This window comes from Gossypium hirsutum, chromosome A03 (assembly GCF_007990345.1).
Source record: "Gossypium hirsutum isolate 1008001.06 chromosome A03, Gossypium_hirsutum_v2.1, whole genome shotgun sequence".
In the NCBI taxonomy this organism is placed as follows: domain Eukaryota; kingdom Viridiplantae; phylum Streptophyta; class Magnoliopsida; order Malvales; family Malvaceae; genus Gossypium; species Gossypium hirsutum.
This window is the reverse complement of record NC_053426.1, coordinates 13608496-13618278: the sequence shown is the minus strand read 5'-3', so window position 1 is coordinate 13618278 and position 9783 is coordinate 13608496. Positions and strand designations below refer to the sequence as shown.

Below are 9783 nucleotides of genomic sequence, written 5' to 3'. Positions count from 1 at the left end.
CTCTCGGTACCACAGAGACGAGAGTATTCCACCACTGATATGCTGAATCCCGTAAAAGTGACATCGTACACTTCACGCATTCTTCAAGTGTACATGATAATTCATCAAATACCCTGATGGTATTTTTTAGCCAAAATTCTGCTCTCTCGGATCATCATCTATGCTAGCCCGAAATTCCTCAGCCCTTTGTTTTCGGATCTTTTCTACCGGAGGCTTTTCTCTTCTAAACATGTCCGTGCCTTCGGTGCTGCTGGGGCATACTGAGGAATCAGGGGAGGTGGGGGAGGTGGAGTGTTCAGGTTCGTACGAACGAACTCCGTGTACCAAGCATCCATCATCTGAAGGTAGGCTTCTCTAGCTCCTCCATCCTGGCCTATGGTTATGGACTCACTCTCTACTGGGGCGGTCCTTTCAGCAGGAGCTGGCACATTACTTTCCACATCATCCACTGTGGCTCTATCAGGATCCATTTACTATATATAGAAACATAATTTATAATCGTCAGAGGTCATCACACTCTCAGTATACAATTATGACATGTATGACTAGACTTGTACTCTCGCTAGGTTAGTCCTAGAACCGACTAAACCATAGCTTTGATACCACTAAACGTAACACCCCACACCCGTAACCCACGCCAGGTGGAGTACAAGTGATAAACCATAAATTATACATATTTTTATCCCATGCTTAGCACATTTTTAGATGAATTATCCTTAGATTTGGTGAATTCGATGCTCCTAATCCTTTAATATAATATTTTATACTTAGGTAAGCATAGGAGAGTAAAAAGAGCAAGAAACAAGCCAAAAACAGAGAAAATGGGCCAACATGGTAAATCAACACGCCCTAGACTTCCTCGCACGGGTAAGCCACACGGCCGTGTCCATTTGGAAGAATCGAAGCACGACTTACACGGGTAGACCACACGCCTGTGCCTATGTAAAAGCCTTGAACATGGATTGAAGAAATCGCACACGGACGTGTCACACGGGTGTGTCCTTGTCGGGCCCAAGTTTAATTCTATTCGGAAAAGGCCACTCTTGAGGGCTTTTAGGCATTCTAAAGCCTATTTAAACACCTGAGGAGGCACTTAAAAGGCACACACAAAGTAAGAGGTAGGGAATTACTCGAAGAAAGCTAATTGATCCATCTTAGAAGTCAAATTCACCTTCAAGACTAAATATCTCCCTTCAATTCCCTTCAAGAGTTCTTGGGTTTTCTTTATGTTTTGTTATTATTATTCTTTTAAGATATTTTCTTTCGTAAATATGAACTAAACCCCCTAAATACCTAAGGGGAATGAAACCTAAAAAGGATCTTGTTATTATTATCTGAATTGTATGACAAATATTTGACTTGTTCTTAATTATGAATTCTTAATTCTTGCTTTAATATTCCAGGATATTGATTCAAGTATTGATGTGCTTATTCAAAGGAGCAAAAGTCCTTGTCTAAGAGTAGATCTAAAATAATTAAGCGGAGTTGATTGCACGCCTAGAGATAGGGTGACAAGATTTTGCTGGATTAGGGTGAAACCTAATAAGGGAATCTATAGATCGAGTTAATGCAACACTAGGGAGTTAATTAGAAAATAGATTTCAATTAATCAACCTAGGGTTAGACGTTGTTAGTCTTGAGAGAGATAATAATATAAATTAGAGATTTCTACGGATCAAGTCAAGTGAATAAATCGTCTGATTCACAATCATTAACAAGTGAAGTCTAGGTGGATTTTTTTCCTTAGGTATTGTCAAAATCATTCAATTTTCCCAATAGTTATTTCCCCAATTTACTTCCTGTGCATTCTTAGTTTAGTAATTAGTTTAGATAAAACAAACCCCTAAATTTTTAGACTAGATAATTAAAAGAAAGTTAATACTAGTACTTTTAGTTCCTTTAGGTTTGACATCCCGGTTTTGCCATAAGCTATACTACTATTCCATAAGGTGCGTTTGCCTTTGTCGTGATAAGTTAGTTTTCAAGAACGGACATTCATAAATTATAAAACTTATTGCACGTATCACATCACACGATCAAGTTTTTGGTGCCGTTGCCAGGGAACTAAGATATTAAGAACACTTGATTTTTATTACTTTAGCCATTTTATTTTTATTACAATTTAAATTTTTATTTTCTTTTCTAATTTTTCGTTTATTCACTTCTGGCAGGTTTTTTATAGTGCATGACTAGAAGAAACCCGTCGGAACCATTATTTTTTGATAGTAAGATTGATTGCATAGCTCGTAGAAATCGAAGAGAAATAAGGCGAAGCCTAAGATACACAGAGGAAGAGCAAGAGGATGACATTCACACCACAACTGAGGAGATGGCTGAAAATCGAGAAAATCTGCTACCTCCTGCGATTACTGCTGACCCAGTAAATCAGAATCTTGCTCCACGCACTATGTATGATTATGCTAAACCTGAACTGAAACCTAACACAATTCAAATGATCCAACAGTTTGTTCAATTTGATGGTTTACAGGACGAGGACCCAAACACTCATTTGGTGAATTTCCTAGAGTTTTGCGACACTTTTAAAATCAATGGCATTTCTGATGATGCCATTTGCCTTCGGTTGTTTCCCTTTTCATTGAGGAAAAAGTAAAACAGTGGTTGAACTCGTTACCACGAGGGTCAATCACTACTTGGGAACAAATGATCGAAAATTTTTTACTTAAATATTTTTCGCCGACTAAAATGGCTAAATTAAGGAATGATATCTCTTCTTTTATGCAGATGGATCTAGAGACATTCTATGATGCATGAGAGAGATACAAGGACCTCTTGAGAAGATGCCCTCATCATGGGATGCGTTTATGGTTGCAGGTTCAAACATTTCACAATGGCCTGAATCATTCGACTAGATAGATGATTGACACAGTTGCTAGTGGAACTATCAACAACAAAGCACCTGAAGTGGCTTACAAATTTATTGAAGAGATGTTACTGAATAACTATCAATGGCAAGTCATGAGAACAAAGTCGACGAAAGTAGTCGGTGTTTTCAACCTCGATGCGGTTGCTAAGCTATCTAACCAGGTAGAACTCTTAAATAAAAAGATTGACGGTTTGTGTGGTTCTACTTAGGTACATCCAGTGATGAGGTGCAATTCAAATGGAGGAGGAGCATACACAGAATATCAACCCTCCAACCTTAGCATCGAGAAGGAACAAGTTCAATATATGGGTAATAATTCTAGATCTTAAAATAACCCATATAGTAACACATATAATGCAGGTTGGAGGAGCCATCCCAACTTCTCGTGGGGTGGTCAAGGGAATCAAAGACCACAACATCCTCCGGGTTTTCAACAACCACCTTACCAACAGGAAAAGAAGCTAAACCTTGAGGAGATGCTAACAAAGTTTATCTCGGTGTCAAAAACTCACTTTCAGAATACCGAAACATCACTTAAGAATCAACAAGAGTCGATCCAAGGGCTCGAAACTTAGATAGGCCAACTCGCCAAATTGATTTCTGAACAACCACAAGGTAGCTTGCCGAGTAACACTGAATCTAACCCAAGGGAATAGCTCAATGCAATTACCATTCAAGATGAGGAAGGGTTAGTCTAACTTGAACCAGAATCGAGGTAAGGAATTGTGGTAAGTAAAAGCAAAGGTGAGGTGGACCACAGTGAACAAACATCGATAAGTACCCCAATGCAACAAGGAAAGACCGCACAAACGAACAATTCAGTAAATTCCTTAGATTATTAAAAAAATTACATATCAACTTACCGTTTATTGAAGCTCTTTTGCAGATGCCAAACGCAGTCAAACTTAGACTATAAAAAAGCACTTCTCGGGAGGAAACCCGAGCACTAACGGTGTTAACTTCTTTAAATTTTAGTTTTTAACAATTAAATCCACTAACCGAGACAATGAACACAAGTTTTCCAGAACCATACGGCCAGGCCCACAGGCGTGCCTTAGGCCGTGCCCATACCATGAAGGCAACACGGCTCTGTGATACAGCCGTGTGAAAATAGGGCATAATTTTTCCCTAACACGGGAATCGATAAGTTGCCACAACCGAGAGACATGGCCGTGGGTGAATCTGTCAAAACAACACAGGCGTGCGACATGCCCTTGTCTAGAGGCCATACTGAGAAAACAATATGGGCGTGGGACACACCCGTGCCCACTACCCGTGGTCAAGACTGAAAAAATAACACAGGCGTGGACATCCATACACGGGCGTGGGAGAAGCGAACAAAGCAGAACTTGTCCGTGCAACACAGCTGTGTGCATCAACACGCCCAAAGAACACGGGCGTGGGCTGAATTTCGAATGCGTCCAAATTTGAAAATCACGATACACACAGGCTATAATTAGGGCACACGGGATTGCCCCACGGCCTTGTGCCCCAATATCTATATAAACCCCTCACTATTCATCATCACCTTCCCCAAAAAAACTTTAAACCCTGGCCGCCACAACCCCTCCCCCACCGCCGATTGGCCACCCTAGCTTTCCTTTTCTCCTTCATTTTTCTCCCCTCTCTTTCTCCTTCCCCTTCTTCCCATCCTTGCACGAGTCACACGACCTCACTACCATGCCCGTGGCTATCCCCAAACATAGCACCACTACCGTGCCATTGCCCCTCCGGCCACCAGTTCTCCACTAACGGTTTTCTCTTCTATTTTACTCTCTTTTTATGCTTACTTTCATAATAATCTTAATTTTTTAACTTGTTATATGCATTTTACTAATAATTGGTTATCATAGGAGTTGGTTCATTTACTTTGTTTTATTTTTAAACCTAGTTCATTTTTAATTTAGTCATGCTATCACTTTACTATTTGCCATAAATTTCTATAGTTGAATTTGATTGCTATTGGTTGAATATTGGTAGTGTTAGTAGTTCAGTTTGCACTTGTTAGTTTAATACATGTTAATCCCTTTCTGAGTTTGTTAGGATTTTCTATCTTTTATATTCACTAGGCTATAATACTAGTCTTCCTGTAGGTATGCCATGTCAACTTCACGTGGCAAGAAGAGCACCGTCCCCATTTCAAAAAAACGGAAGGGACCCAGAGCCACATCGGCAAGTGCATCAGCTAAAGTGTGCCACCCCTTTCTCAAGTTTCCCTTGGGGCCCCAGGAGGAACTTTTTCAGATACTTCGGGCCCGACCCCTAGGTGCAGGCCGTTACATTGACTAGGCCGCACTTGAACAAATCCAATTGGCTGACGCGGTTTGAGCCCTTCTGACGACTGACCTATGGGGGCTCTTTTTCGAAATCATCGAACCGATATACCTCGAGCTCACACTCGAAATCTACTTGACCTTCCATCTTCAAGTAGTTATGATAGAGTTTGATGATCCTGGAACGGTCTAGTTCTGCCTCAGTGGTTTGGTTCGCCAGTTGAGCGTACCCGAGTTCAGAATTGTACTGGGGCTATACACGGAGGAGTTCATGGACAACAACGAACTCGATACCCTCCATCGCCACATCCACTACTCTTCTTCAAAGTGCTGGAAGGCCCTCGTCCCTGCCTCGGCCACCTACGGCCCTAGCCGCTCCAAGGCATCGGCTCTCGCCCCATCCTTGAGGTACCTACATGCCATCTTGGCCTACACTCTGACAGGACGGTGAGAGAGCACCGGCATCATCAACACTCATGACCCCTACTTGTTATGGAGTATGGTGAACGAGCATGTCTTTGACCTTACCTATTTCATTGCCCTCGCCATTCACCATCAAATAGAGTGACATAAGAAGGGAGTCATATCCATCGGCCTTTATGTGACTCTACTGGCACGGTACTTCAGTCTCCTCAACACAGCGACGCAATCATCTTCACTTACTCTCATCGGTCAGATGTCCCCACAGGGCATCTCGAGTATGCTACGTATGAGGATGATCAAGAAACGACGAGGAACCTACCCTCCTCAGTACCACCTCGTCCAGTCCGCCGAGGAGGAGGACCCAGAGGACATTACTGATGATGTCCCTCCACAGCACGAGAACCCACCATCTCAGCCACCACCCATCCATCGTCCAGTTCATGCAGCTGTTTCATACTCTGACATCTCTGAGTGCCTTACTCAATTTGAGCAGCAGTGTTTTCAGCGCTTTGATCACATTGATGCTACTTTACATCAGATCTGTCAGCACCTTTACATTTCATCGCCACACCACCTCGCGAACCATCCGGCAATGACGATGTTTACAGATTTTTTTAATCGTTATTTTTTTCACTTTTATCTTCATTTATCTTATTTAAGTACTTTTTATTTTATCTTCATTTAATACTATTTCATTTTTAGGTTTCATAATTTTTATTGAACTATTTATTGTTTTGACTATTTCATTATGAGTAATTATGCTTCTCTATATTTCCTAAAGAGTTCTTCATTTTATCATAGTTATAAAGAGCTCCAAAGCTCATCATCACTTAGGAACTCGAAACTCCACTGGAAAAGGGTCTCCACGACTGCCATGTCCTGCTCGACCACCATGATAACCTCTTTGCTGGACACTGTGATTGTGGAACCCAACCTCTACCACCACTGGAGTATCCTCTTCCAATCTTATCATTGCCTTGGCCGATTATTCTCCATACCTCCAATTCAAGGATTCCATTCAATATTCAGGAAGTTTCACTTCTCTCCCTCTTTCTTCTGATATTATCTTTATATCACTATTATATATCTTTGTACACTGAGGACAATGTACATCTTAAGTGTGGGGGGGATATTTATATCATTATCAGAAAAATCCTTGAATTTTGTCTTTTTCTCAAATAATCTTATTCTCAAATAATCTTCTCATATCATTATTAGAATGAATTATGATTAATTTATGATTTTTATTTATATGTCTTGAATTATAACATAGGCATTTATGCATTGACTATTTAATCTTTAAAGGAATTAGAGAATCAAGCATGATAAGTTGATTTTTCAAGAATTAAAAATTTTTTTTAGGTTGTTTCCCTAAGTTTAGGTTTTATCTTGAGTTGACATTCACAGGTTTAACATAAAAAAGCCATAATTTTTGTGAGATCTTAAGCTCTTAGAGCATATATTATTTCTTTCATGCTCACTTTTATTGTTGCTTTGAGTGTTATTCTAGAACTTGCTTGAATATACATGTCAAGACCACACCATTGATTTGATATGTTGAGATGATAAAGACACTTAGGTTTAACCCACTTACTCTATAAAAGCCTACCCTTATAATTAACCCGTAGTGAACCCCTTTGAGCCTAACAAGCCATTAATTGATTTACCCTCAATATTAACCCATAACCCTTTATTGTTGAAATCCCCTAAATTAATTTGATCCCTATTTTTGTCGAGATTTGATTTGAATAAATAGCTCAGCTATGTTTTATTTTTTGATATCTAGCCTATGTTATTTAACATTGTCTAAAAAAAACATACGTACATATTAGTAGTAATTCTCTGTTTTTGAGCTTAAGTATTTAAATTCCTTATCCCATGAAGAAAAACTCAATTCTAGGATTTTCTAATTAGAAATGCAATTTATCAAGTTGTAGTATTTTTCTAGTTAGGTAATTTTTCAATTCAATCTCGATTCTAACCTTCTTTTTCAGCTTGTAACCATACCCCCTAACCAAAGGCACGTTACAACCCTCTAAAGACCTTTTGATTGATGAATCATCTCAATATATAGTGGTGGAGATTTGATTTTCACGCAAGCCTATGGTAATAAATTTTCATATTGACTGTTGAGTGCTAAATTTCTCGTCCTTAAACACTTCAAGTGATTTGAGTGAATCTTTAGTGAGGAGGTTAAACTTTGTGGTCTTTTGAATCAAAGGTAATCACTTAAATAAGGGGAGGCACCTATGTTTTCGTGATAAAGTGCTCAACTTGGAATGTTTGAAACTTTGATGTTCTTCTAGTTGAATTCTCAATGTGTGATTACTTATGGTTTATTTTGAGATATTATTGATAGAGATTATAAGTTGAGAAGAATTTATTTTGATTGTGAGTTGAGGATTTTTCTTGAGGACAAGCAAACGCTCAAGTGTGAGGGTATTTGATGAACCATAAATTATACATATTTTTATCCCATGCTTAGAACATTTTTAGATCAATTATCCTTAGATTTGGTGAATTCAATGCTCCTAATCCTTTAATTTCATGTTTTATACTTAGGTAAGCATAAGAGAGTAAAAAGAGAAAGAAACGGGCCAAAAACGGAGAAAATGGGCTAACATGGGAAATCAGCATGCCCTAGACTTCCTCGCACGGGTAAGCCACACAGCCGTGTCCATTTGGCAGAATCGAAGCATGACTTACACGGGTAGACCACATGCCCGTGCCTATGTAAAAGCCTTAAACACAGATTGAAGAAATCGCGCACGGACGTGTCATACGGGCGTGTCCCTATTGGGCCCAAGTTTAGTTCTATTTGGAGAAGGCTACTCTTGAGGGCTTTTAGGAATTCTAAAGCCGATTTAAACACCTAAGGAGGCACTTAGAAGGGACACACGGAGTAAGAGGTAGGGAATTACTCGAAGAAAGCTGATTGATCCATCTCAAAAGCCGGATTCACCTTCAAGACTAAAGATCTCCCTTCAATTCCCTTCAGGAGTTCTTGGGTTTTCTTTATGTTTTGTTATTATTATTCTTTTGAGATGTTTTATTTCATAAATATGAACTAAACCCCCTAAATACCTAAGGGGAATGAAACCTAAGACGGATCTTGTTATTATTATCTGAATTGTATGATAAATATTTGACTTGTTCTTAATTATGAATTCTTAAGTCTTGCTTTAATATTCTAGGATATTGATTCAAGTATTGATGTGTGATGCGTGATATTCATAACAGGATTTAAAGATTTATAAATGAAATGTTCTTGAGACTAACTTATTATCACGATTAAGGCAAGTGTACCTGTCGAACAGTAGTATAGTTCATCAAGACTGGATTGTCGAACCTAAAAGAACTACGAGTACTAGTATTTACTTCCTTTTTATTATCTAGCCTAAAATTTGAGAGGTTTGGTTGTCTAAACTAATTACTAACTAAGAATGCACAAAAAGAAAAACTTGGGAAAATACTTTTGGGAAAATTCGATTGATTGAGACAATACCTAAGGACAAATCCACATAGACTTCACTTGTTATTTGATTCTGAATCAGACGATTTATTCATTTGACTTGATCTGTAGAAATACCTAAGTTATATTATTATCTTTCTCGAGACTAATAACATCTAACCCTAGGTTGAATAATTGAAATCCCTTTCTAATTAACACCCTAGAATTGCATTAACTTGATCTATGGATTACCTTATTAGGTTTCACCCTAATCAAAAAAAATCTTGTCACCCTATCTCTAGGCGCGCAATCAACTCCGCTTAATTATGACAAATTTACTCTTAGACAGGGTCTATTCCTCCTCTGAACAAGAGTTTAACTTAAATCAGTATCCTGGAATATCAAAACAAGAATTAAGAACACATAATTAAGAACAAGTCAAATATTTATCATACAATTTAGATAATAATAACAAGATTTGTCTTAGGTTTCATTCCCCTTAGATATTTAGGGGTTTAGTTCATACTTATGAAAGAAAACATCTCAAAAGCATAAAGGTAACAAAACATAAGAAAACCCAAAACTCTTGACGGAACTTGAAGAGAGATCCCTAGTCTTGATGATGAATCCGGCTCTTGAGATGGATCAATCGGCTTTCCTTGAGTAAATCCTTGCTTCTTACTTTGCATCCCCCTTCCTAAGTGCCTCATCAACTATTTAAATAGGCTTTGGAATGCCTAAGAGCCCTCAAA

At 38.7% G+C, this 9783-nt stretch overlaps 1 non-coding gene across 1 annotated transcript; it reads right to left on the bottom strand.

The window, feature by feature from the left end:
- Positions 1-2709: 2709 nt before the first annotated feature.
- Positions 2710-2816, bottom strand: LOC121225362 (small nucleolar RNA R71). Its single transcript, XR_005923230.1, has one exon. It is a non-coding gene; the product is annotated as a small nucleolar RNA R71 (small nucleolar RNA).
- Positions 2817-9783: the final 6967 nt, after the last annotated feature.